The 22,599-nt window shown below is 41.0% G+C and overlaps 1 long non-coding RNA gene across 1 annotated transcript; it reads left to right on the top strand.

The window, feature by feature from the left end:
• Window positions 1–11,175: 11,175 nt before the first annotated feature.
• On the top strand, window positions 11,176–21,370 carry LOC132322351 (uncharacterized). The gene is made up of 3 exons (XR_009485103.1): window positions 11,176–11,740; window positions 14,079–14,994; window positions 17,642–21,370. It is a non-coding gene; the product is annotated as an uncharacterized LOC132322351 (long non-coding RNA).
• The last annotated feature ends 1,229 nt before the right edge of the window (window positions 21,371–22,599 follow it).

Genomic DNA, 22,599 nt, shown 5'->3' with positions numbered 1-22,599 from the left:
TGATAAGATTGGGTGAACAAATCTAAAAACAATCTATGCTTTAAATGGATAGTGAATATAATTCAGGTTCTAAATTAGATCTTGATGTGCTCCAGATATTGAATTCCCATTGAAATTTACAGCAACTTCAGGAACATCTCATATTAAAAAAAAAGCAATAGAATTTTCATTGTGTCTGAGTAGATTTCAGGTATTCAGTCCTCTATGGTACATTTTGTAAACACAGCACACTAGTGTATGAATACCAGTTAAGTATTCTATCAGGTTCAGCAGTTTAACAGGTGACCTTTTGCTAAGTAGCACAAGTTATACTTTTTTTAAACCTCCCAAAACCAGTATGAACAAATTCTTGATGAATTGTGTTCAAGTTTAAAAATCTCTGACAAAGAGACTTATTACAGTGCACATAAGAAACCAAAACCAAGCAAAAATAAAGTTAAATAAGAAGAGTTATAGTGAAAATGTGGAGGACAGCAGCAGAAAACAACTATATAAAATATGCCACTCATTTATATATTTAGGAAAGCATTCCAAGGATTTCTGTGCTGAATACCTGACTGAAAGTGTAAAAGGACTTTTCCTCAACCAGCCCACAGCTGAGCTGCATGTGGCAATGATATCTAAATAGGAATGTGTCTTGGAGGATATAAGGATGTGTAATTTTGGCAAGTCAGTGTGTACTCTGGTGCTTTGTCTCTGCCACATGATTGCTTTCCTTTTGTTTTTTGTATCTCTAACCCTGCTGGTCCAAATACACCCTTGGAAACAAGTTGACCACCACTAGCTTCACCAAGGGTATTGCAGCCTACCTGTGGGACAAAACCAGAACGGGCTGTGACATCCTCGTTGTTAACACACTGCATTGCCCCGTCGGGGAGCAAGGAATTCAAAACAGCAAAGAGTATCACACAGGTGTTATGGACTTTATTGGGTAGAAGAGAATGTGTAGGACACCAAAAGCAAGAAAGTTCTGGTAGTAAGAATGAGAAGGATGTTCTGCTTCATAACTGCTACCCCCAGAGTTCACAGATTTGTCAGCAGCTGGTTATATATTGTAGTTTGGTCTTGAGGCCCTGTCCCCATGGCACTTAAAGTGTGGATAGCCAGAACTCTGTTTAAATCACAATCTCGCTGGAAAATAGCCCAATTCCCCCATGCCAAATGGGATCATGTTTAAAAACTATGTAAATCCTCTCAGGCACTGAGCTTATGCTTAAAGATATTTTTTAACCTGAATACTGCCAGTGCTAGAGCAACTTCAGCAATGTGGAAAACAAGTGGGAGCAACAGCAAAGACATGTTGCTGGCACCCAGTGCTGCTCAAACCTGTTCCACATAGTTGCCAGAGCTTTCCGTGTAATGTTACACCAGCAGATTCACACCACTCAGAAAAGGTTGGAATTTTTTGACCAAAAAAAATATTTCTAACCTCTAGCAAAAGTTTACAGATTGGTATTGCAAGAAAGCTTGTAAGATATTTACAGGGGCAAACCCTGTTTAATATCTAGGCATATGTTGATGGGTGTTTAAACAAAAACAAGTACTAACTAATTTGGCTAGCAGGACATATTTGGAGGGCTCCTCCAAGTTTTTTCCTCCAACTCATTCTAGATTTGGAAAATAATGTGACCTTTCCTGGGAAATGAAATTCTTTATCTCCCATGCCACTTCCTCAAGAAAGCAGATGTACTTATGATGACATAATGTGATGAAATAAAAGGAAATAAGTAGCAATGGAAGGATGTGTCCTAAAGGCCTATTTCTGTCCCCAGTGAAAGAAATTTAACAATTCCCATTTACTTCAGTGGGACCTGGCTTAAGCTTTGGTAGTATTAAAGGAACTTTAATAGCAGAATAGTGATCTACCTTAGGCAAAAAGAGAGTGGGGGACTTTCAAAGTATCAAATTAAGAGACATGGGTTTGTATTTATTTTATTAGGCCCGAACAATCTGGTCCCGGAACAGAATAACTAAATATGCTCTGGTCTTCCTTTAAAAATTTCCTACTACCAATTCTCTCAAATGAGACTTAAAAAGAGTACAAACACATACACACACACATACACAACCCCAAACCCTCCTCTTGAAGTTATAAAATTCCTCCCTCCCTTCCCAAAACTACCTCTGCATTAAACATACAAATTTATAATCCAGGAACAGGACAGATTCAGTTTCAGAAAATGTTTGAAAAAGACAACGAGTACTGGATCCTCATTTGTCAGTACAAAAAGGAGCCTCTTTTACAGATACTTGTTTAAGTTTCAGATAAACCTATTATGATACAGAGATCTTAAAATATGGTAGAGTGCCCTAAAAACTGACTTAGGGCACCTGAATTCACTGATGTACAGTAAAAGATGTAAATTGAACAGCTACGCATAGAATATTTCACTTCAATATTGCTCAGAAATGTTAGACTCTCAGACCTGGCCATACAAGGACTGTTTGATTGTTGTATTTATATTCTCTACATAGAATTAATAAATATTTAGATCAAATCCACGTGCATGCATGCATGGTTGACAGAGAGAAAGAACCGTTTCCATGCAGCTTCAAGAACTCCATACTGCTGTGAGGATATAAAAAAATAGAGACATGCCTTTCAAACTGAGTCAGTGGTATGTACAAGCAGGAGCATATTTGCAAATAACAGTGTATAAATACAAAGTAATCATCAAAATAGCCTTTTAAAACTGCCTGTAAAAGAGCAAGTGGTTGATTAAAAACATCCCCATTGTTCTTGTTTATTCCCTTTTGTATCAGGGGTTCTGCTGCAATTCATATTGTATTTTTGAGTCACTGCCAATTCTGCTATCTGGAGAGAAACAACTGAAACAACTTTAGTTATTACTGTCTTTATATAGTCACAATATGCCAATACTGCAAGGCTGCTAATTCTGTAAGCTGTCTTTTTTTCATTTTGTGCTCCTATTATCCCAGATAAAATAACTCCTGCAGAAAATGTTGTGAATAGCTCTGTAATGTCTCCTCAGGCTGGCAGCAGGGTGCTGTAGAAAGCTGTGTTCTTAGCTGCTGCTTCTCCTACACATCTTTCCCAGTTGTCACTTCTCTCTGCTGTCTTTGGTGAAGTGGGTTTGCAATTGCCAGCAGTTATAAACCTCTTGCAGCAATGCAGAAATGAAAGAAAGACAGCTACTGGCAGGGAGGAACAAAAGTATCAGTGGAAGAAGGGCCGTTTCCTCAGGATCCTCTTCAGCAAGGGAATAATCTCCTTGGCTTGTGATTTTTACTGGGTTAGACTGAATGAACCTCCATTCTTCGATGAGGCAAAGGGTCCCTGTATCTGTTAACCAGAGAACAAGAATGAAAACGAAATTCCCTAACTTGCTTGAAACACATACTGTAAACAGACAAAATGCAATGCAAGCAAGCCTCTGTGATTCAGGCCTGCAAACAAACTCAGAAAGATTGTATAGTAGTGCTTATGTTTGAGTCTCAGTAGATATTTGTAGGATTTAGCTTTCCCTTTTAGTTTTTCCCTGAAAATATAATTGCAATAACTCTAATACATTGCTAAGGCCTTGGCCCTTCACACATCCATGTCAAACTTCATACAGACAAGTTGTCTCATTCATTTAACCAGTCTGAAAGTGCAAAGCCACTCGTGTCTGACACTGCCTGTCACCGTGCTCTAGCTTTGTGCTGCTTGCACTCTCCACGTGCCTGTTCTGAAGGGAGTGCAGGTAGCCCAGCAGTTAAATGCTGCTGACATGAGCTGCAATTTTGCCTGACAGATTGCTTGTGGATAACTCCAGAATGGCAATCTGCCTCACAAACTAAAAATGCGTATTTTTCTTCTTTATCCCCTAGTATGGGAATAGTTAGATTGCCTTCAGTAAGACTGTTCACAAATTTGAATGTAGATTGATGTCCTGCTGTGCACGGAGAAGAAAATAAAAAATGCTGATACTGCTCTGTGTTTTTTCACTTCTCTGTCTGATAGAACAATTCAGATTAAGAGTTAAGGGTTTTATTGTTGTTTTAGACTTCAGTATGTGGAGAAAATTAATTGTGGAGAGAAGAAGTGTTCACTCCATTCAGAGTTGAACTGGTGACCATGAGAGGAGGCTCAGGATGTTGCAAATGTTTTAAGTCTTAAAATGTCTTGTTACTAGCCAGAAGCTTTTATTATGCAAAGAAATACTTTTCCTGCCTCATGTAAGCTGACGTACTTTATTAAAAGTCTAAGTTTAACAAAGCTATTTTTATTTTCAGGAAGTCATAGTTTATATGATTTAAAACATGAAAACATGGAGGACGGCCCTGGGGAAACTAAGCCCATAACTGGAAATGCAGCAAAAGATCAGTTGTGCAAGTTTTTAATTTAACAAATTCTATTTGCAGAAGCCAGAACTAGTAGTGTTCATGCTCCCAGTTTACTCAGCAGTCTCTCAGCACTAAATGTCCTCCTCTGTTTTATTAATGATTTTAGCCTTGTTCTCATAATTTACCATTTCTTATAATTCTCCCTTCCTGTAACTAAGTACTTCTATTATACAAAAAAAAACTGGAGTGAATAATGAGATGCTTTCCAAAGAGTGTCACTGAGATCAAGGTCATGAGAATTAGTCTTCTTGAAATACTCTCAGCTCTGCCACCAACTTTATCTGAGACCTTCAATAAACCACTTAACCTCTCCACATCTGTTACTCCACCTGTCAAAGGAGAATGGCAACACTTTCCAAGCTTGCCAGTTTCATTTTACTATGAAAATATTTTTGCAACTCATAGGTACAGAACATCTCTCAAGAGCCACATGTTACTGCCCAGGCCTTGATGGACTTGGCACAGATGAGGGACAGACATAACCCTGGTCTGAGCTGGGACTTTGTGCTGCTGGCTGACCATGGCTACTTTGCAGGTCGATACTAAAGTGGAGGCCTACAATCACTTTATTGCAGAATTTACCTTGTAGGTTTGTAGGTCTAGGAGTTATTTTACAGGTAAATTTGTTAGCAGATGTCCTATACTAATCTGGCAGAGAATAATTTAGAAACCCCAAAGTAAAAATATTAGCAATTTAATTTTTTTTTCCAAGGGTTTTAATAAATTAAAATTGTCTGGCTCTTTTTTTTTTTTTTTTTTTGGTGCATCTTGAAAATGAACATAATTTTTAGTATGTATGCAATTTAACTCTCAATTTGAAGACTTTTTGAAGTTGATAAACATATGGAGCACTTGGGAAAAGTGGAAAATGATCTTGAAAAGGGGTAGTTGTCACTCTGCCAGTCTGACCTGTTCTTCTAATTCACTCTTCTCTTTTCCTTTCTTCTCTTTCCCTTTCCCTTTGCCTCCCAAGACTCTTTCCCAAAAGCTATTTAACTGATGGTACAGTTCCCTTTTGCTAAAACACTGCCAGTCTTCCTGACACTAGCAATTAGTTTCAGCTATTGTGAGCTATATTATAACACTGTGCTGCAACTCTTGGGGAGTAACAGCTGGTTGGATAAAAGATGCATCTAAATTTCACCAATTCTTTAAAACAAAACAAAAGAAGTTTTACAAGAGGGCTATTTTATGGAAAGGAGTCAGGAGAGATAGATAGTTCCTTGGAGGTCCAGTAAAAGAGATAAAGTCACCTAGCTGAAAGGAGCAGGCTAACCTTGCCGCTAGATTTCTCCTTATGTAATTCTGTGCTGAGAGCTTACTAATGATGGTCTTTATGAGCCCTACTTCTTCTGCTTCACATAGTTTATCTGAAGCAGTGATGAGAAAGCCAAGGGTACAAACTCCATTCCACCACTAAATTAGACATCAAAAACATAAGGGATACAAGATTCAGAAGTGCAAAGGCTTTGTCCTTCTGTCTAGATGCCTCTAGTTTTTTTCACAAGTGTCAATAGCTGGAATATCTCAGTAGCACAATCTAGGCCTTATTTGGGTACCTTATGGTAGGGAAGGGAGAAGAATAAGAAGAAAAAAAAAGAATAATAAATCAGTCATCTGAGTAATAAATTTCATTTTTTTAATTGATCTAAATTTCATGTTATTGGTATTTATTACCAGCAACTTCTATATATGGAGGCAGCTGTTATTTCCTTTAATGTGCCAATTTTACTCCTCTGCCCCCATACTTCCTTTGCCTCAAGCATGCCTTTTTGACAACATTGATTAAGAATCAGTTTACTTTCGACAATTGTTCTGACCACAGCTTTTAGAAAGCCATGAAATCCTTCCTTTACCAAGGTGTTTTAGGTACCATGAATGTGCTAATAATATAAAACCTAATGTTTTTAACAAACTTGCCTACAGTGAAAAAAGAGAAACTGGTTCATATTGTTACTAAGGCAGAGACAAGGTTATTTTTGTTTAATGCTCTTCACCACAAGGTAAATGAAGAAGTTTTATGTGATAGATATCCATAATAACTCTCTAGCACCAGGCAGGCAGAGGTCATAAAGCAAGACATCAGCTCTACAAAAATATATGCTCAGATAATTTTAAAAGGGAATGTGAGCTGTGACAGCTGCTGGGAGGGCCTAGATCTAATTTTCATTTATTTTTCCACCTTTGTTTTCCTTCAATAACAAGCATGCAGCAGTACCAGTTAATGAAAATTTCCATAAAGACTGCTAGTACCTTAGAGAACTTGAAGCCAGTCTGCAAATGTCCCCAGCTATGACTGAAAGTAAAAACAACCCAAACCAAAAAACATTCAATTAATGAGAGTCACATCCAATTGGAAATCCTCTAGGAAATGCAGAGGCATGAATTGGCTTGTTTAAGACCTTTTTCAACCCTTACCAGAGATTCCTTATGAAAGAGGCCAGTAGCTGTTTTTTTTCCAGGTGCTCCATTATCTCCCAAGAGTCAGGAGCAGCACTGAGTTGATCCTGAGTGAGGGTGTGGTTTCAGAGCCACCCTGAACTGGTCTTAGGCTCTGTTGCTGTTAAAAGAAGTAATTCTGCTTCCCCTGTGCTATCCAGCTTCTCAAGCTTGCTATATATTTGCATGTTTGTAGAGGTCCCTCAGCCATGAGACATCAACTCTCTGATCTTTCTTGAGGGCACAGTTTTCAACCAGACCTACCAGCTTATCTCACTTACCAAATAATTTCTAATTTTGACAGAAAAGAAAAAATGTGCCTGAGACCAAGGCACAATCCCCCTCTTCTGTGGCAATTCCATCAGAAGCTTAACCTGAGCTAAGAAAGTGTCTTGAACATATTTTGCATGACCAGAACCAATTGGTTTTATGTCTTCAGTGTCTCCTTATGCAACTTCCTTTAGCATTATGGGTGTTGCAGTGTAATTTTGTCAAAAACAGCCTGCCAGTGTCAGCATCTGGTTAAGCCAGCTTCAAACACAACCATCACAGCTGCATGAGGAACCTGCATGTTGCAGCAGGAAGTGTTTGGCTCTGTCCTTGTGCCCCTGCAAGAGCAGTAGCCCTACACGTAGGCAACGTCCAGTTTGTGCTGTGGAGCAAGAAACCCACAGACATAGCTCCTACCTTCAGCTGAGCTCAGCACTGGCAAGGGCAGCTACCCAGAGTTAGAGCCTCATGAGCTGAGTCTCACCTGATGGCTCAAGACATTCAAGCATTGCCTATATATAAACATGCAAGCACACAAGATCATGAGCCATAATCCAGGAATTTTATTAATCACATAATAATACTTTCCAGAGCTTCTTCTAGGACAAGCTAAAGGCAATCAGGCTGTGTTTTTCCTTTGTGTTGTAGAAGTGTATAACATCAAACACAAGCACACACAACAATTATTGCAGTGATTTACAAACTTCCAGCAGTTTTCTATAATCTTTTCTATCTTGTTGTGGGCACCATCAAATTTTCCCTAACTTTATTCTGGATAGTGCATGTTTGACAGCCAATTATTGCTCAGAAGATACATTCCGTGTGAAGTATTTTGTAGCACAGTGATGCTGTATGATGCTAATTCATCAGAGAATTGTAGCATTGCACCATGTTTCCTGGGATTGACTTTAAGGAGTGATTTCTAATGAAAATTCCTGCTGTGAGAAGCAGAAAAATTGGAGCAGTATTGGTCCCTGCAGATGTATTCTTCAGATCTCAGATTTCCTATTCCAGATACAAAGCCTAAAAAGTACTACTGTTTCGCTGTAAAAAACAGTAGAAAGTAACCTCTTAACCTTATCAAGCCTGACCTAAGACAGGATGACAATAAGGGCTATCCAGACTTTTCATGTGTATGTTTGTGAGTGCATACACAAACATGCAAATCTCATGCATAGGTATCAGTCTCCTCATATAAGGGAGGAGGGTTCTAAAACTGGGCACTACGAGATGAATAAGACAAGATACAGTTACTTGTACAAGAAGTAGACTAAAATAACAGAGACATGACCTGTACGAACAGGACCTTTCTCCCCCAACAGTATTGTTACATTCATCTCCAATGCACACTGTGAAAAAAAGGACTTGACCTCCACATTACCCAAAGTCCCAGGCCTTTGCCTCTCCTCCACGCCTTTACATGCTGGTTTTAGGTCTGCTGACATGTCATGGAACACCAGGTTAAAGAGGGAAAGGCAGGGGTTTTCTTCTTACCAGACTAGTGAAACGCCTCCATGTTATTCCACACAGCTTCCTCTTTGGGGGCAAATTAATTTAAAGATGAGAAATGAGAACTGCCTCTGCTGATATGTCTTCACAAAGCTGTGCAGAGAAGGCCACCCAGGTGCATGAGCAGGTCCTGGATTGCATAATGAAAAACAGCACTTTTAATTAGATACCCTTATTCCTGTGTCCTGGAGGACCAAGCTCTTGATTCCATTAATATGGAGGAAACATTTCCCACTAAGAAAACTCTGCAATGCCACTACAATCTTTCTCTTTTTCCTAGCCCCTTTTCACAGGTCTGCTTGTGGCCAGCTGCAAGGTGATGCCATTCATGCTGCATATTCTGTTCCAGTTGAAGAAGTGTCCTCTTTGTTGGGATTATGTGCATAGATGCTGATCACTCACAGTCACTTTTCTTGGGACTATCTCTCCACCCAATCCTGCCCGTGTTTCCTGACATTGTACAGGGCATTTGGGTGAAAACCAGAGCAATTTCTGGTTATTCTGTACAGTCTCTGTGGTGCACACTCATCACCCTGCTGCTTCTGTTCTGTGCATGCAAACACACACCCAACACTGCTGAATTTTGCAGTGATCCTGTTCCTGCAGCTAAATGCAGAAGACAAAAGAGAGACACAGTCACTCTGAAAAGCAACTGTGGGGTCATGCAGACAGCACAGCCTGACTGTGGCTCTCTAGATTTCTCTGGCTTTGGAAGCTATGACCTGCTCTAGTCCTTTCTGCTGACAGCATCTATTTTTTTACCCTCAGCTGCCTTTAATGCATGGGCCATTATTGCACTGTGGATACAGCCAACATTCATCTGCTCACTCAGCCAGACATCTGGAGCTCAGTGGCATTTGACCTCTTTTTCACTCTGGACCAGGCAGCGTGGGCAGGGGCAGGTTTCATTAAACTCCCTGGTGCCTTTATGTTGCCACACAGATGGACACTCCAGACCCTGACGTGGATACCTCACTCCTGCCTTGGCTCCAGATGTTTTCTTCAGACAGGATGTGTAAGTAAGGAATCAACAGCTAATTTCATGAAGGGAGGAAAGGAGGGGAGTTATTACTACAAAAACAATATTGTGCTTGCAGGGAAAATACTTTGGACATGGTAACTTCAAAGTAGGACAAGAGTGATAAGAAACAGATCTCAATCAGAGCTTAATTTCCTGTTTTCTGTTCAAAACAGTCCTATGTTACAGCCAGTGCAGTATTTCTATACTTGCTAGGTCAGGGAGATTTTATCCTAAATGCTACTGATTGCTATGATCAGAATATGAAGAAATAACAACACACAAAATATTTTTTCTACAAAAGATTTTGACCTGCTCTCCTTCTGCTGTTCTGGTAACCCAGCTGTGAGTATGGATTCCCACAACCTACTACCATGATTACAAAAACTTCTTTCTCTTTCGCTCTCCACTGTCATTTAATCTATAAAGCAGATCTTACAACTGTTCAACTTGCCTATAAACCTGGCCTTGTCAACCCTCTTCATTACCTTTAGCTCAAGGCTGCTGTTCTGATCTCCCAGTCAAGTGAGAACCAGCTCTCCTCTAGGAATTCAGCCTTTAATGCGTCTCACCCTCTACACAACCAGGCTGCTACCCTCACATCATGGTTTTCTCTCTGTGGAGGTACCCTCAGTCTCAAGCTGAACATCTCTGGGTTCTTTTCTTCATGAAAATCATAGAATCACACAGAATCACAGAGTATATGGAGAAGGGACCCACAAGGATCCTCATGTCCAACTGCTTGTCTTGCACAGGATGTTCCCAAGAATCACACCATGTGCCCAAGAGCATTGTTCAAATGCTTCCTGAACTTTGTCAGGCTGGTGCTGTGACCACTTCCCTGGGGAGCCTGTTCCAGTGCCCAAACACCTGCTGGGTGAACCTAACCTAAACCTCCCCTGACACAACTTCAGGCCATTCCCTTGGGTCCTGTCCCTGGGTACTGGAGAGAAGAGATGTGAGGGAAGGGGAAGGGGAAGGGGAAGGGGAAGGGGAAGGGGAAGGGGAAGGGGAAGGGGAAGGGGAAGGGGAAGGGGAAGGGGAAGGGAAGGGGAAGTGGAAGAAGTGGAAGAAGTGGAAGTGGAAGTGGAAGAAGGGGAAGGGGAAGGGGAAGGGGAAGGGGAAGGGGAAGGGGAAGGGGAAGGGGAAGGGGAAGGGGAAGGGGAAGGGGAAGGGGAAGGGGAAGGGGAAGGGAAGGGGAAGTGGAAGAAGGGGAAGTGGAAGAAGTGGAAGAAGGGGAAGTGGAAGTGGAAGAAGGGGAAGTGGAAGTGGAAGAAGGGGAAGGGGAAGGGGAAGGGGAAGGGGAAGGGGAAGGGGAAGGGGAAGGGGAAGGGGAAGGGGAAGGGGAAGGGGAAGGGGAAGGGGAAGGGGAAGGGGAAGGGGAAGGGGAAGGGGAAGGGGAAGGGGAAGGGGAAGGGGAAGGGGAAGGGGAAGGGGAAGGGGAAGGGGAAGGGGAAGGGGAAGGGAAGGGAAGGGAAGGGAAGGGAAGGGAAGGGAAGGGAAGGGAAGGGAAGGGAAGGGAAGGGAAGGGAAGGGAAGGGAAGGGAAGGGAAGGGAAGGGAAGGGAAGGGAAGGGAAGGGAAGGGAAGGGAAGGGTGTCTAGAGTACTGTTCTTAGCAAGATGGAAGAATGAAGAAATTTTCAGTGTTCTAAAACTGCAACTAGTCCTCAGCCTCTATACTAGCATCAAAATGCAAATGTAGTCTGCATAGTTATAAAGTTTTTGCAACCTAAAACAATATAAGTCTACACCTAATGAAATAACAGGGACAAATCTGGGCTTCTGAGCTGATTGTGGCTTGCAAACAGTCTGGCTATAGGCAGTACCTGCTGCTGACAGATTGTTCAACGAGAGAGGGCTCTGTAGGCCCAGAGGCTGTTGGATCACATTGAGTTCTTTGGCTAAAGGATGAAAAATTTTAGCCAAAGGGAAGAGTTTCTGTGGTCAATATAAATTGCTTTTCTTAGCTCTTCCTTTGGTTGTTACATTCACCTGGCTTGGGTGATAAGGAAATTCCAGGCAGGAAGCTGTTATGCTAATGAAGGGAAGTAAAAAACCCTGTGGATTTCCAGGGCTCTGGAGGCAGCCGTTGAGGAGCATCATGATCTTTCCAGAAATCCTCTGCAATGTTGTCTTACCCAGGTCTTCATGTTGAGGTGATGTCCACCTACCACAAAACACCAGTCACCTCCCATGCCTTCCCCAGTAGCTCCTCCCTCTGCTCATGCTCAGGCACCAGTGACCCCCATGGCCAGTGCCCCTGAGGCTGCTAACCACTGCTAACCATTCCTGTCTAACAGAGCTAGTGGCCAGCTACTGACCAAGGTGCTAGATGATGCTGGCAGATGATCCAGCCTTGCCCATTGCACTATGGGAGAGGCTATCCATGGCAGCAACAGTGTTTGGGATTTTGAAAGTCTGGGCATGACTGTGCAAGGAGGTTAGGACCTTGAAAAGTGCAACTCTCCCAAGTCCTGCACGACCCACTCCCAAGTGCCAGTGACAGCAGCTGCAGGCTGAGTGTGGGTACAACTATCCCTCCCTGTTCCATGCCATGCACTTCCCTGTGCAGTGACTTCCCTAGGGACTGCCTCAACCGTCCTGCACCTGGTTTCATCCAACAGGCTCCTTAGGGTCAGCTGGAAATAGGCCAGAGTACTGTCTGCCGTTTGGAAATCTGAGAAGGCACTTCTTATGGAATCAGGCTGTTACCTAGAATGCCAACGATCAGTTCTCCATTCACATTTCTAGCTTCCCTGTTTTTCCTGCAAGGACACATTATTACATTTAATAAAGGAGCCCAGAGCACAGGTGAAAGCCATAAGACAACTGTGTTAGTGTTTGTGTCCATCTAAGGCTGTTCAGGTACACAGATGGGCAGAAAACTAGAATACTTTATTTTGTCAAATGTACAGTTCATAAAATCAAACACATAGTTCAAAATACCCTTGAAGTCAGGTGCTACCTGTTAAAGCGTTAATATGTAAAGGCATAACAAATGAGGGAAGTTACAGTGTCTAACTTGGCTTTGAAGCAGCATGTCCACAGCTGCACAGCGAAGCTTTGTCAAGTTTCTTGGACAATTTTGTTGCTGCGAAGCTTTGTCAAGTTTCTTGGACAATTTTGTTGCTCTGTACTGAAAGGCCATGTACAAGCACAGGTTAGAAGGCCTGAAAAAGGCTTTGTTGGTGCTCTCTGCAGTTGGTTCTATGGCTATCTTTTTGGACTGGTACGTTTCACACACATATGCATGTATTTAACTGTACTAGATATACTTCTTAGATAACAGCCATGTTGTCAGTAGAGATAAAACACACAAGACATGAAGAACAGAGCTACTTTCTCTGAAAGTAAATCAATCACCATGTTGAAGATCTATACAGATATTTTCCAGGTTAAAATTGAAAATGGCTCCAGAAATAAAATGAGTGGTTATGCATTCTTTCTATTGATTTCTGTATTGCTTTTAGACCACTGCATACCCAAAGGCATGCAGTGCACACAGGAGCTTGGCATGCTTTGAAGCTTATGCCAAATTCTGCTTGCTTTATGCAAGAAGGTGAAATCAATGATATTGCTCCTGCACACAAGACAGAAAAAATTTCGTCCCAAGTTCCTCATTTCCTTGGCAAACTGTCTTTATAAATCATGCTGCCAGTTCTGCAAGCTTTTAAGCAGTGGATTTAATTAGGCTGTTTATATAAGCAGAAGCATGTACTTGTTCAAATGCTGCCCAGTTCAAATTCTATGCCACAGCTGAAATTTTCATATGAAGTCATGCTTTAAGGAAGTAAGGCACTCCTGACTGAAAGCCCTCTCCCACTGCTGTGGCAGTAATGGTGTGGGTGAGGGCCACAAAAGTGGGGGCTTTAAAATTGTATTTCCATACAGCACCTTTCTTCTTCCTTGTGAGATTGATGAGCAAAGATAAGGCAACAAGAAGCACCAGCCTTTCTAGTTTTAATGGACTCAGGATATCCACAGTAATTTACATGTTGCATATACAGCTATCTGGCATGGAGTAGGCTGCTGTTAACTCTACTCATAATTCAGCAGAAACATTAATCACCCAAAAAGAATTATCCGAGGTATTTGGTACATGGTTAGCATCAATCCCTATATATTGAAAAAAAAGAAGAATTTTGGTTCTCAGCAAGAAAATGATAAAAATAATGATGGAAGAAAGACAAGACAGATAGTGGCTAACAGACAGAAAAGATAGAGAAAAAAAGACTCTTTTCTGTACATACCCCAGTTGGAGTCTGCTGTCGGCCAACATTATATAGCAGAACATTACATAGTTCTACAGAACTAGAACTTCATATTTTCAAGAAATTCCTCTCGCATTCCTGAAAAACTTTTGAATGAACCTGAAATGTGGAATGGGAACAGTGGAATCCCACTGACTCATGTGGGATTGAGTTTTCTCATGTTTAACTTTGTGGAAATACCAGCAAAGTCCCCACAAATAATTTTTAGCCATTATCATTTCAGGACTGGTATGCTCAGAATCCATCTGCTGGGTGAGGATTAAATAACCCGTGCTAATGCAGTGTTAACAGCCAGTAACTTTACAATGTCTGTGAAACTGGCTCTGCATGGAGGTCACAGAATGTGCTGCACTGGTTTTGCACAGGAAGGTTTTAGTGGCTGGAGGGGCTCTGTGAAAAGAAGATCCAATGCCAGCTGGCTCCAGGATGGTCCATCCACTGGCCAAGGTCAAGCCCATTGGCAATGGTGGCAGTGCCTCTGGAACAACGTACTTAAGAAGGGGGAAAAACTTCTGCAGCAGCAATCACAGCCAGAGAATGGAGGAGTGAGTGCACATGACAGCAAGAGCCCTGCAAACACCAAAGTCAGTGAGAAGGAGGGGCAGGAGGAGCTCCAGGGGCTGGAGCAGAGATTCCTCTGCAGCCCCTGGTGCAGACCCTGCTGAAGCAGCTGTGTCCCTGCAGCCCGTGGGGTTCCACAGCAGAGCAGAGATCCACCTGCAGCCCATGGAGGACCCCACTCTGGAGAAGATAAATGTGCCTGAAGGAGACTGTGAGCCTGTGGGAAACCTGTGCTGGAGCCGGCTTTTGGCAGGACCCCTGAAGAGAGGAGCCTGGATGGGAGCAGGTTTGCTGGCAGCACTTGTGACCCCACAGGAGACCTACTGCAGATCAGCCTGATCCTGAAGGATAGTAGGAAGGGATTCATGCTGGAATAATTTGTGAAGTCTGTGAGAAAAATTCATGTTGGAGAAGTTTGTGGATGGCTGTGTCCCAGAGGAGGGACCTCACACTGGAGCAAAGGAGGACTGTGAGTAGTAAAGCATGAACAGGACCTATTCTCTACCCCTCTGCACCAGGAGGAAGGGGCAGAGAAAACCAAGAGACAAGTCTGGAAAGAAGGAAAGGGTGTGGGGAAGGTATTTTAAGATTTGGTTTTATTTTCTCATTATCTTAATTTGATCTTATTTATAATCAATTCAGCTACTTTCTGCACATGAATCCTGTTTTACCCATGATGGTAACAGGTCCCTCCCTGTCTTTATCCTACAAGCCTGTGGTGATGTTCACAAGGGTCCCAGGACAAGGGAAGAGATGAGAATCTTGACTCTGTGTTTCAGAAGGCTGATTTATTATTTTTTTATATATATTATAGTAAAATAAAATGATATATTAAAACTATACTAAAAGAATAGAAGAAAGGATTTCATCAGAAAGCTAGCAAGAAAAGGAATGGAATGATAATAAAATCTTGAGACTGACCAAAGAGTCTGAGACTGTGATTGGCCATTAATTAAAAATAACTACATGAGACCAATCACAGATGCACCTGCTGCATTCCACAGCAGCAGATAATTATTGTTTACATTTGGTTTCTGAGGCCTCTCAGCTTCTCAAGAGAAAAGATCTTAGCAAAAAGATTTTTCATGAAATATGTCCATGACACAAGCCTTTTGTTATATTTTCTCTCCCCTGTCCATCTGAGGATAGGATGGATAGAGCAGCTTTGGTGGGTACCTGGAATCTAACCAGTGTCAACCCACCACACACAGGTAGAGGTCCAATGTGTAATGCTCATACCAAAACTAATAAGACAAAAAAAGAAGACCAGCATCTCACTGGATTTTCACCTTTGTCACCTGGCAGGAAAACTTCTTACTGTAGAGATCATGGACTACAGAGGGGTACAGATATATTTCCACCAAGAGCAGCACAACATCTCTTTTTGTTCTCTCTTTCTCCTTGTCTCTTCATTTTCTTGTAAGCAATGGTGGAGATGTAGGAATCTCCTTCCCTTTCAGCTTCTGCTGCCTTCAGGGTGGTTGAGCAAATTGCTTCTAAATTACTTTAACAAATATATATCTGGTGTAACACATTATTTTCCAACCCTCCAGCTGAATCCTCATTCCTACTCATTCTAATGTTTCTATTGAACATGCTCTGATACTGTGGGTGTTAAGATTTCAAACATCCTAACAAAAAGGGTGTCTGCTTTACAGGAGACTTCACTATGAGAAGTCACTGATCACAGTCTAATTGACATCAGTTAGAGGTGCATTTCATGCTCTTCTTGATATTCTGTCTGTATTTTCCTCTTTTCCTCTGGTTGTAGCTGTTAAATTGTCCCAGCCTTATCTTATCTTCTGAGGGCATATATTTGCAGAGTAATCATAGCCCATAAGTGTGCTATTTTACACCAGCCAGCACTACAGCTCATTCTTCTTCATTTCCTTATGTATATGAATACTGTCTTGGAAATTTATTTAAACTGTTTCGTTTATCTTAGTTTATTCCTAAATTCAGATTGGAATGAACATAAAACATTATTTCTTCACCTTGTTTAATAACTTTTAAGATAGCTTTTCCACCTCTATTTATCAGCCCTTAGCAATTTCTATATATGAAACAGTCCTCTAAATAAAACAAAAATAAATACATAAATAAAATAAACACAAAAATTCTTTATTTTTTTTCTTGTTGCTAGAATTTGCAGAGCCCCATTACTTCCAAAAGGGTGGGGGTTTTTAGGATTCAATGGGCTTTTAGTTTCAAATCTGTTCTAGATATTACATCTGGTCCAAAGCTATCCAGTTCAAATGCTATTGCAGGTTTTTGGGGTTTTTTTTTTGTTTGTTTGTTTCTTTAAACTTTTGTCTTTCTCTAATTATTTTCCTTCTTTGACATGGAGCAGAGGAAAGAGCACTAAGGAGAAATCCCTGAGAGATTACTTTCTGAACATGCTGCCATTCTAATTATGACTGCAATGAAGTCATAAGACCAAATACAAATTATTATATTCTTTGCCTTTACTATTTCTGTATTCAGTCCTGTGTTCCTTTTTAGTCCGAACATAATCAGTCTTCTTTTCATCTCCAGCCTGCACTACAGACTATAATTAAACAATGAAAATCTGACATTTATCTATAGAGGGAAATTGTTTAAAGAACTACTCAGTACATGGAAATATTTTTTTTCACTCATGCAGAATTAGTCTTTAATATTCTTTTATTCCATTTACTCTTCCTTCTATGCATTTTAATGCTCTTTCTCTTGTTCCTATGATCACTCATTTTGGACTTTATTGGTTTGATAGAAGCCAGACTTAACTCAGCTGCTATTGGACAATACTGCAGTGTCCAGTGAGACTACTTGACTGCTTGTATTTCCACAAAGCATGTTTGGAGGAGAAATTATTGAGGAAACCGCATGCATAATCAAATAATAGTGACCAAAAAAAATTTAAAATCTGGCCTATTCTTAATATTAAAGGGAATTTCCTTCAGGGGCTATTTTCAGGTAGGTAAGAACTCCTTCTTTGTCCCTTCTCAGTACTATATTGGTGATCTCTTCTGCTGATACAGTGTAATATGTTACAGAATAACAAGGCAAACCGCTGCAAAGGTTGCTATATATATTATGTAGCCTTTGAAATATTATCCAGGGGTATTACAGCCTGAAAGCCACGCTCTTCCCCTCTTGTGACGCAGATAGACAAAGCTGTGTGTGAAAAATGCAGGTTTGTCCCTCCCTTGTCCTTAAAAGCACTTTTTTTTTTCCCATGGGTAGTTTGTGCTGAGTTGCCAAAAACCCTCCAAGAAACTGAGCATCTGGAGAAAATCTGAAGCAAAGGATAGTGACCTTCCCAAGGACAAAACGCATGAATGGATGGCAAAAAGATCCACACAGCAACCTCAGTGCTGGCTCCTGTGCAGGTGGACAGCAACAGACCACTTAAAGAATGCACACTTGGAACAGTAAGAAGCACTGCAATGACCTTTTTGGTTTTTTCCTTTACAAACTGACAGGGGAAAGTGTAGAGTATTGTATAAGTCACTGCTTGTTTCGACTAGCACAGTTCTGGTGCACAGTGAGCAGAGTGACAAAATTCCTGTGCTCAGTTACAGAGATGACTTTCCCTTGGAAAGGGTGGTTCAGGGCAGCTGAGTCAACCTTCACCCACGGCCACAGACCTCAGAAAACAGGGCAGCCACTGCTACAGCAGCAGGTATGACAGCAGACCTCTTCCCACTTTTATGGCCTAACACAAAGCATGCCATCCTCTCCCCTCTTGATAGTTCAAGAGGCCATCATTTCACCAGCTCTTTATTTAATCCTGACTAATCCTGGACTCAAGCCAGAGCCTTTTGTGTAGATGAGGTGAAAACCTGAAGGACACACCACAAGAAAAAGGAAAGCATAATTTGAAAAGTAGCTGCTTTTACTCCATAATCTTGAGGCAAACCAGATTACTGAAGCGCTAACTAAATGGAAATATTTGTTTCTAAAAAGAGCAAATTATTTAAACTTATTGCCATTTTTCAAAGTATAAAGACATGAGCTTCCTCTCTTTTCCTCTCTGCAGACTTATTCTTGCTGGCAGAAAAAAAAAAAGCCGTGACACTCAAACTTCACTACTGAAGTCTTTCAAAAGAATTAGGTATTTGGATATCTATGCCACAGATTTACCCTCAAAGAATTTACCCTCAAAGATGAATGGATTTTGACTATCAAAATATCAGACATGTAGAACTGTAAAATCATGGAATCATCAAGGTTGGAAAAGACCTCTAGGAATGCCAAGTGCAACCATCAGCCCAGCAAATTGTAACTCTCAACCACTAACCCACATCACCCAGCACCAAATACAGATGCCTCTTCAACACCTCCAGAGATGGTGACTCCACCTGGGATGGTAACTCCCAGGGCAGCGTATTCCAATGCCTGATATGCCCCTAAAAGTGAATTTTTTTCTCTTTTCTAATATCTAACCTGATTCTCCTGTCTCAGCTGGAGGCTATTTCCTCTGATCCTTTCACTTCAGGGACAGTAGAAGTGACCAACCCCCACCTCACTACAGCCTCCTTTCAGGGAGTTGAGGAGAGCAATGAGGTCTCCCCTAAGCCTCCTCATGACTAAACAAACCCAGCTCCCTCAGCAACTGCTTATAAGGCAAGCTTCCTAGACCCTTCACAAACCTTGTTGCTCCGCACTGGACACACTCCAGCACTTCTATCTCCTTAATACCAAATACCAACCTTAATACTCAATTTGTGTTCCCATTTGTGCTTTGTTTTTAATAATTATCTTCCCATAAAACTAAAGATCAAAGATTTGACAGCCGACCAAACACCAAACTTAAGGACTGGATTTTGCAAGTAGTTTGGAAAGAGTTATCTGAAGCTGGGAAGTATTAGGTCTCAGCTCTTCCTGTAAGCTGGTCAGCCTTTATTTTTAGTTTTCAATTGTCAATATTTCTTTTCCTTTTGTAAAGGAAGTTAAAAGTACTGCCAGTACTTGAAGCTGTATTTACAAGTCCAGTGTGATATGATACAAACAGGGTTGATAATTTTACGCAGCATTCAGACTACTTCAGCTCCTTCAGATGGCAGAACCTCTAAGAAAAAGACTAAATGCTTATATCACTGAAGTTGCCACAGGTTTGCTGATCTCATGTTAGCTGAAAAACTGAGAACTCAGCTCCTTAGGGAAGGTGCAAGCCACCTTTCCATATTAAACTTTTAATGCTACTTCCAGATCAAGACTTTTAAAAATCACTTTGTGGTTTAAAAGCACTGCCTGTAAAATTAGCAACTAAACGCTTCCTTTACCAAAGTGCACAGGAACAGAGAAGGGGATTCATTTTCCTCTGCTATATTAGAACAAACACCTTGTTTCACCTGAAACTGTTGAGAGTTCAACACAAATCCTATCCACACAAACCAAATCAAATAACAGATTAAATCTATCACCTGTGTTTTATGAACATCAGGCTATGGAAAACATACTAACACTGTGATTGATCCCTATCCTCATCTTGCAGAAAAACACAACAGAAGAAACCATTTATTTTGAAACTGTTAAATAAAGAAGAGGGAAAGGTAGTTAGCACAAGACCAGAACTTAGTATTTAAACTGGAAATACTCTTCGGATGTATTTCATGCTTTCAATAAAGCTACAGTGTATATGAAGTCAACACTTTGTGAAAGAGAACACCAAGGGCAGAAGGCTCTAACAGCTGCATCTCTGGTAGACGATGCCAAAAGCTGAAGCACAAAAGAATTGTGCTACGTGAAATCACTAAGGTGGTATCTGTTCTGCCAAACTCTGCACTCATGCGACTACCTTGAGCAGACCTGAAACTCGCCTGCACAAGCCCAGGTCTTGCTAAGCAGCACTGCTGGTGTCTCTGTGCAGGTCATGGACACACCCCCACACAGCAATGTGTGCTGGTCAGACCACACAGACCTCTTGGCTGTGGCAGCTGGGCTGTAGCAGATCTGAGCAAGCTTTTCCAAGAGCACCTCCTGTCTGCCTGCAGAAGAGCTGGATGATTTGTTTTGTTATGATACAGACATAATAAAACTACAGTTTAAAGGACTGTTTACCTTTAAGGCCTATCTTTCATGATTCATGATATATACTCTAGAAGAAAAGGCACATGCATTTGCTTTAAAAATTCTGCTGTTCCAGTAAACCTAAAAAACTTAAATGTGATTGAATTGTGTTATTGTGAGCCTATTCAACTACAGTTTCTGTTGTAAACAGAAAACCTTTTTCCCCTCCTAAGCCCTAAAGTGAAAACCCCTGTAATGACTTGAAAAGTTTCATCTAAGACTTCAACCTTTGCAAAGAGAGATTGCAACAATAGTTTGTTTTTATTGTTGATTGTTTGTATTAATTTAAAAAAAAATATATATATATGAGCACAATCCTAGCAATATCAAGAACTTATTCATATCGAGAGTGAAGTTAAAAAGGGAAATGAAAACTGGGGTGATGGCTGGATACTGGAATGCAAATCAACAGATAAGCATGAAATAAGGGGAAGAGGAATAGTCACTACAACCAACTAGCATGAAGAAGCCCTTAATTACCCTAATAAGCATCTGCTCATTATGCAGGTTTGTGAGATTTTTTCAAGACTGAAAAGTTAAATTTGAAGAAAGTGAACACCTACTGGGCCCAGACAGCAACCAAGTCTGAGATACTTTTAGGCTCAGTAACATACTTGGATTCCCATTTAGCCTTGTCTAGATACCTGGATTCCTATTTAAGATCACATTGAATAAGAGCAAGGAATAGGCCAGCCAGCCTCTTATGTCAATAGCCTTTTTTGTATCATCTTGATTTTCCTCATCTCAACACTGCAGAATTTGGTTTGTCTTTGCTGCCAGGAATGCACAAGGACAGCAGAAACATGGAATGTTAATGCACACACCATAAAGATACTGCACAGGAGTGTAAAAAACAATCGTTCTGAAGATCAATAAACTGTACCAACTATTTTTACAAGATACTTTATTTTCACCAGTTGTGTATGTTAATCAAGTGTGTATGTTAATCATTCTGTATTTTTATTATGAGTATTCAAGATATATGTAAGATGAAGGACACGAATGCCCGTTGAATCAAAAGCCTGATCCTATAGGCTGACACTTCCCTACTGTATTTCTACTGATGTAGTCTTACTAAAAATAAAACTCTGGAACATATGACGGCAGAACGATACCAAAGCAATAGTCACATGACAAATTTCTTCACTTGTGGCTTCCTCAAAGAGTATATAGATCACCACCTACCACTGATATCACTGAAGTCTTTTACTATTTTGCATGGTAATGGGCAATACTGTTTTACATTAGTAGTGAAAGAGTAAAAACTTACCAGGCATCAGTTCTATAAAATCAATCTGAAGGATAAAATCTCTAAGGCTACACCCACAGCCTAAGGCAGGGGCTATGAGAGGTGAATTCCCCCCAGTTCTAACATGCCATGGGATGTCCACCTTAATGCTTATATAATTTCCCAGTCTTGCCAGACCCCTTTAATTACTTCTGCTTAAAAGTTAGTCATTTCACCTGAGGCAATGCTCTGCTTTCTCTTTACAGTTGCCACTACCTTGTATTTTCTCTTTCTGGCATATGACTCTCTTATGCCCCTTATAGGGGGAAAAAAAAGTCAATGTAGGCAGGCTGCAGAAGGATGGGAAATGAGATACAGAATATAGTCCTTAGGGAAGTAAACAATACCAGGGGCCTAGAACAGGACATCCCCTACAGACAGAGACATTTATTTTGTAGTAGTAACCACTAGAATACATCAAATGGCAAGAACTGCAGTCATTTAATTCTATCTCCCACCGTGTGCCTGGTGCCTTTTAGCTACAGTGCAGGGAGTATAAGTGCAATTCAAAGAGGGCTACTGACAGCTGTATTTCCTGCTGGCTGCCCTGGCCATCGCAGCCAGAGGCAACAGTTTTAAAGTAAGGAGTACCTGTCACATTGACATGCTTTGTGGGAAAAAGAGACTGGATGAAGGCACTAGTTTTCTGGTTTATTCAGACAGTCAAGCCTAATCAGTACACATACAGATAGGCAATTCTGACATCGTGGAGACTGAGGTAACAGATACAGCAGGACTCATGAGGTGATCCATACTGTCAGACTGCCTCACTCCTGTGTGAGGTACTTGGATCCTAGGGTGGTGCCAGCTTTCGTGAAGAAACGATTAGATATATCATTGC

Source organism: Haemorhous mexicanus, chromosome Z (genome assembly GCF_027477595.1).
Source record: "Haemorhous mexicanus isolate bHaeMex1 chromosome Z, bHaeMex1.pri, whole genome shotgun sequence".
Classification (NCBI taxonomy): domain Eukaryota; kingdom Metazoa; phylum Chordata; class Aves; order Passeriformes; family Fringillidae; genus Haemorhous; species Haemorhous mexicanus.
Note: the sequence above shows the minus strand (reverse complement) of the source record. Positions and strands in the feature narration are given on the sequence as shown.